The sequence below is a fragment of the Thunnus thynnus genome, chromosome 3 (genome assembly GCF_963924715.1).
Source record: "Thunnus thynnus chromosome 3, fThuThy2.1, whole genome shotgun sequence".
NCBI classification, from domain to species: domain Eukaryota; kingdom Metazoa; phylum Chordata; class Actinopteri; order Scombriformes; family Scombridae; genus Thunnus; species Thunnus thynnus.
The window spans coordinates 27,135,263-27,142,297 of record NC_089519.1 but is presented as its reverse complement, the minus strand read 5'-3'; positions in this window follow the sequence as shown (position 1 = coordinate 27,142,297).

Sequence of the window (7,035 nt, the reverse complement as noted above, 5' to 3'; positions counted from 1 at the left end):
ATTAAAGATGTACAAATTTAGACCGTTATTGATAGCTGACCTTTCTGAGGTGTCAACGAAACCACTTCTGTGTGTGTACGTGTGTGTGTGTGTGTGTGTGTGTGTGTGTTTGTGTGTTTTTGTGAGTGTGTACCTATGCATGCATGTGTTTGGTCTTTTATCGCCAGCTCTTATGCACAGTATAGGCAGCCCTTACTGAATCTTACTGTTGTCAAGTAGGCGCCTTTTTATAGGTGGTATGTTATCCACAGACTCTCAGCTATCCGTTCTAACGGGGCCCGGGAAGATGATGACGATACATTATGTCTGGTATGCAGGAATCCGTGGGTGATACAGGTGCAGACATACTAAGGTCAGAGTTTAGGACATTACAGCACAATATAGAAAAAGAAAACCAGGATAGCGAGGCCTGCTGGACTGTGTCGCTACATATAGTCACAGGAATCTGTACCCACCCCCTCTGAGAGCCAAGAATGGGCTTTAAGCATAGGTAGTAGAGGTGGCCACCACTGTTCAACACTCACCTAAAGTGGAGTGAAGTGTTGACGTGAAAGCAATCCAAAAGCTGGCCTTGGATACAAGATATACCAAGGCTGACCATGGTCAAGAAAACCACTACATTACAATCCACACATAGTATCCGAATGTGTGCCAGAGCTTCATCCAAATGCAAATGCGTAATAACACTTCCCATAATAGTGTTTCCCTTTTAGGATGGCAACACAAACCTTATCTTAGAGGGCGTGTCATCATCAGGCATGTGTCATGGTTTTATGACCACAGCCACTTATCTTTGTCCACATCACGCCTGCAATTATCTAATATCCAAGCACCAACGTACATTACCACCAAACCATGCTCTTGGCTTCTCATAGAGTAGCCCACAGAGGAACGCAGGCTGGCACATAGATCTTGTGAGAAAATAACTCTTTTATCTGAGCAGTGGCACCCTGTCACATCTTTCCACTGTTGCTTTCCAAAGAGATCCACATTTGGAACAGCTGATACTGAGGTTCACTCGTCTGGCCAATGTTAAAGTAGCACAGTGGTGCTGAATGAGTGGATGGCCTATGAGTGCATGAGAACATTGTCTGGCAGTGACATCATGCCACTTCCACTTACGTTCCAGACTGGCTTTGATTTCTAAGAGCTGACCAGGTGAAACGCGTAAGCGAATCTCTGAGAGGCCCAGGCTGCTGATGTAGAGTCCTGCATCATCTCTCTGTTTAGCAGTGTCGCTGAAGAAAGTGCTTAGATGTACGTCAACATTTCACCTTCTGTCTGTTTATTGTTGTATGCTTGTACAATGCTTTATTGTTTTACTTGTTAATCTTTCTGTTTAATTTGCTTATTAGACTCAGTTTCACATCATTAATTGCTGTAAGTAAGATGTCTGTCATAGTTTTATGCACCGCAGGGAACTGCCAACATTTCAGTTAGTTACAAGGTCCATCCCTGCCTTACACTGAGTGATTGAAGAAGACAAAACCCTGAATTTGTCAACCAACATCACTCAACCACCAAAATACAAATTACACCACATCTAACCCAACAGTCACCATGGCCTCTGCCCTCCTACTGTGATGTATCAATCAAAAAGAGTGAACGTTGCCTGGTGAAAATGCCTATGTCACTCATGGTTCTTCATTCTGCATTAAACGCTGGTACTGCAGTGTTATGACAGATGTTGGAGAGAGGCTGACACAACAGAACAGAGAAAAATGACAGAAGAGAAAAGATGAAGGATACCGGAATAACAAATGACACTGTGAAGGACATAGAGGAAGATAAGAGTCACAGGCTACATTTTAGCTCACACAAGTTGACATCATCATTTGTCTATCTGTCCAGAAAGGATTGCCTCATGGAAATCTTCACTGCATGAGAATGCATATTATGACTAAAATAAACCTGGACACATGCTGATTCATACACTATAGCAATACATTTCAAATAAAAGGTTCATTGTAGGAGTTGACATGCTGGGCATGAGTCACACAGGTTTCATATTCTTATTGATCCATCTATCAAGTCATTTATTTCCTATTCAACTTCACAAAGCAGTCATTTTAATTCATTGAAATTCAAATGAAGTTTTGCAATACCCTGAAAAATAATGATGACAAACTGATACAACTATGCTTAACATATAATGAATAATGCATTAACTTTCTATATAATCTGAATCTCATCTGAATCCCTGTTAACCACTGTAGACTTGGTTTTTAATACTTTTCAATTAGTGGTAAACCAATAGTGCTTAAGATGTTTGACAGGGTGAGACTTGAGGCTGAGAGAGGAGGAAATTAGTTCTGTAATGTTTGTGGCGCACATCTTTTTTCAATATTTTAACATGCACAAATAAATGTGCTGACCTAACTGGTTCAAAATAGTCCACAAAGTTGGTGTTAATGGTCTTGACAGGTTCCATCTGTGGTCTGCCTGAACTGCTGGCATAGTCTTAAAGCTCCACTAATCAATATTTTTTATAATAACAATGGATCAAATGGCTGTGTGTAATGTGAAAAGGGTTGCTTGTAGTGACAAAGCCACAAAGAATCGACCAACTCTGCAGCTCTATTGTGCTTTTTAGCTCATTGTTTTGGTTGCAAAGCCTTCCAAATCGGCTCTTGTAAACCCTTGTTTCAAGCAGCAGCAGCCAGCAGTTTTCAGCAAACCCCCCCCCCCCCCTCTGACATATCCACTGCACGCTACCTGTCCAGCACCACATGACAAACAGACAAGGTTAACAACTAGCTTGTTAAAGTCAAACATACAGCGAACTAAAGACCCAGATATTTTTCTTAGGAGTTGGTGGAGACCAGTACAGTGTGTGGGACTTTGATTCTAATGCTGCTCTTATGAGTAAACAGCTAATTGTTTGTCTTGATAGCTTTGTTTGTGTGGTGAGATCATTGTAGCTTTAATTACAACAGTCATGTGACCCCCCCCCCCCCCCCCCCACCCAAAAAAAAAAAAAAAACACAACAGTGGTTACAGTACTGTAAAACAGACACAGACTTTATTTTTAGTGTTGTTGTGAGTCAAATGTTGTGGTTTCCTCATCTCATACTGAGTTCACTCTACTTTTTAAGTTGTCAAGCTGACAACAACGCTCAGTCTCAAATTAGTGACACTATTTCAAGTTCAGCACATCTGCATGGAACAGCAGAGCAGTCCCTCCTGTTTTTCCCTCCCCTTCAAATGAGGAGTCAGCAGCTGTCAAACATTCAGAGGCAGCGCACACCAACAGAGGCTGTAGTTGTATAATGAACACAGTCAAACACTGTAATTACAACAGCAGGACACAGAGACGCTTATACGCTACAGTACTAGAGTCCTAATATTTCTGTCTATCTCTCCTTGCAATTTGCTGAAGTGTGAGGCTACACTAGGGTATCATATTTGTAACACAAAAACAGCAAATGTGTTTAGATCTGAGGGCTCTTACATGCCAATGAAATTCCCTTTAAATGTGTTGTAATAACTTCCAGTGGTATTACATGGTTGATAAAAAGTAGAACCAAACATATTAACTGTCAGACAGATAAAATCTTTAACAACATTCCACACATGCCTCTAAATATCCCATATTAGGGGTATACACCGTTAACTTTACTCAACATTTAACCTCTCTAGCTGTCTCAAGTAGTCAGGTAACTTACTTTTCTTAAATTACTTAACTTTCTGGATTACTTTAACATTCATTCACTTCTTGTATTTTGCATTTAAAAGTGTGCAAAGTGTGAATTTTTGCTTTCATTCAATATGAATACTAGAATTACCATTATATGTACTCATGAGTAACAATTTAATGTAACATATTTCAAAGATCAGCTATACTAATATCTTAATTTCTTACATATCTCTCCCTTTTCTATTATATGTTTGGGTGATTATGTCCATTCCTAATCATTTTAATTATTTAAATATTGAGATAGCATTACATATGATCTGTTAGTACCCCACTCTGATACTGGAATACCTAATCTCACTTTTGTAGCTCACAACCTAATACGCCTCACTCCTTTTCCTTATCAGGTCATGGAGCAAAGGCAGGATAGCTTGTGCCTGTTATGCAACATACCTCTCCATGTTTCCCACGTGTGTCTTCCAAACACAATTACTGATAGACAGTCCCTCCAGAACACATTTCTAATATTACTCTCGCACTTCATCCCCCTCAATACCGTTCAGTGTGGGTAAGCCAAGCCTCTCCTGTGTGACTGCTAAGTGGATTGATAAGTGGTGTTGCGGCTGATGAAATAGCATAGCTGGATGTGATGTCTGCCAGAGTGCTCACTAGAAGAGCAGGAGGAATACATAATAGAAATCAAAATCAACACAAAAGAGCAGTAAGTAAGCTGGTGGAGAAAAAATGAAAACAATGAACAATGAGACAGTGAGATGAGAGTCTGCAGAGGCAAACAGGATATAGGAAACAATTAAAAGTGTTATGACTTAGTGAGGAGCATCTCCAAGAATGTGATGCCAGTCAATGATGCTCTTTGTCTATCTTAAGTTCACACTGTATTTTATAAGTGATGAAATACACATACTCCCTACTTAGGAGAAGAGTCTGGAGGTCCATTCTTGTTTTTGTAAATGTGGAATCTTGACTGTGTATTTAAGGAATTAGGACATATTACGATAATAAGTATTATTCTTTGTTACTGTAGTTTCTTCATTATGTATTTGTTTATTTAACTACGCTTCAAATATGTTATTCTTTTTGCAAAGAAAAGCGTACCTTGATTTGAACTGAAAAGTAGCATGATTGGCTTATGTGTTTGTATCCCAATACAGAATTGCAACATTAAAAGTTTTCATATCAGAACTATTGCAGTTGATTGCATTACATGGTGCAAGTACTGAAATAATTCAGACTTTTGACTTCCATTAAATTCATGAGTTTGAAAAAAAGATACTGCATATACAAAATACTTGTACAAGTACAAGCATGATTTATGAATCATCAACTCAGCTATGTTTCAACAACTGTTCCACCTAATCCACCAGAATATGGTCTAGCCAACAATAATGTCTGAAGACATCATCAAGCCTATTCAAAAGGTTACATCTGAAAGAACAGTCCAAGAACACATGAATTACACTACACATGAACATAATGCTATCTTACAGTAGATATCCCAATGAGAAGCTGAAATAGAACCAAATTCTGATTTTATCGAAAGGTGGGGATTTTCTGTAAACCCTCATTTCTCTCTGCAGCTACCGTCAATACACAGCAAAACTAGGCCTACAGCATAAAAACAAACCAAAACACAAGCAAACATGCAAGAATAACACTGACATAATTGTATGGTGGTACAGTAGATAACATTCTTGTTTATCTTTGAGAGAACAAGAGAGAGTACAGGGAGTCCTGACAGTTTTGGCTGAACTGTGTGCTCACAGTCATACTTGAGATGCTCAGGTGTTAGCGCTCTCGGCTATTTTAGCTGAATTTGTACTGTTAAGTTACATGCTGGAATCTGTTCATCAGTGTTTTGTTCTGAAACATTCTCAAGTTTGAAGTGGATGGGGTGTCAAGTTGTTTTGCAGACAGTCGATAGAGGGCAACACATGGACCATCTCCACAGAACTTCAGTTCATTTTTTATGTCTTTTTCTCTATTCTTTACTGTATTTCCTTTCTAGTCCTTCCCAGCATGCACTGGGGAAAAGGCTGAGAGACAATATGGACAGGTTGCAAGCTATTTTTGTCCCTAAGTCCATACAATATAGAATGTTAGTATTGTTAAGGCACTCACTTGCACTTTAATTTATATACACCTATATCATATACTAGGGGTGTGCCCGAATACAAATACATTATTCAGCAAAGCACAAATAGTTGTTTTTTTTATTTGTTTAGTTTTTTACGAATATTTGTTCCATACAAATATTTTTAAAATTATTTGTTTTGGAGAAATACCAGTGTGCAGGTCAGTTACATTGCTATCTCAGTCTATGTCCTCTGCTCCACTGTTATGTCTATGAGCAGGTCTCAACGAGGGGAGTCACATCCACCTGCTACATGATGCACATTTCCTAATTTGGACATCACTCCCGGAGTTGGGGGTGTTCCTCAGAGATAAAACTGAGCTACTGACACACACAAAGTACTACTTCATTAGGCAGTTAATACAGTATTTATATCAGATTTACACTTGCAGAGAAGACCAATACATTGGTTTGTGAGTTATTAACAGTATACATGTAATATTCACCAAATTTGTAATGTAAATGTATTGAAAATTAAAATGTCAAAACAATTCTGGACAGCTTAACAGTGGTGTTTCTTTGCAATTTAGAGATACAAATTACTTGTATCCCGATTAAACACATTTATTGACACCATTAATTTAAAATTCACAGCAACCCATATTTTGATGTATTTTTGCTCATACCCATGTTCAAATTAGCTATTATGTGATGCTCAATGATAGCAATGGAGAATCCAGCTGGGGTCGCTTGTACAGAGTTGGCAGAATCAACCGCATTACCAACTCTATCCTACTTGCTAATGAGCCTGTTAGTGGAAAGTATTTATGAAAAAAAATCCGCTTCAGAATTCTGTCCTTGATTTATGTTTAAAGCTGCAAATCCTCTTCGTAGATTTTCAGCTTCTTCTTAGGCTTGTAATTAAGTAATGGGTCAATTAATCCTATCAAACCTTCAATGGCAGAGGGGAGAGCAGGGAGCCAGCAGGAGATTAATACAGACCACACATACAATAGCAGTGGTACACAATGGTGCACAGGATGGTGCACAGTTCCTAGTGGGGGCTAGAATCAGTTTAGAAATTTAAATAAATGAATAAACAACCTGTCTGAGCTCTCACAGTCATCCTCAATAATGGGAACCAAACAGTAGAAAAGATGACAAAAAGGAAAATTCAAGGAAGATGTTTGTATCCAGAAAGAATCATGAATACAGTATAATTTATATGTTTATGGGAAAAACTGGCTAAGGTAAAGAATTAATATTACTGTTTTTTTTTCTTCCTCTAAACAGGATAAGCTACAGAGAA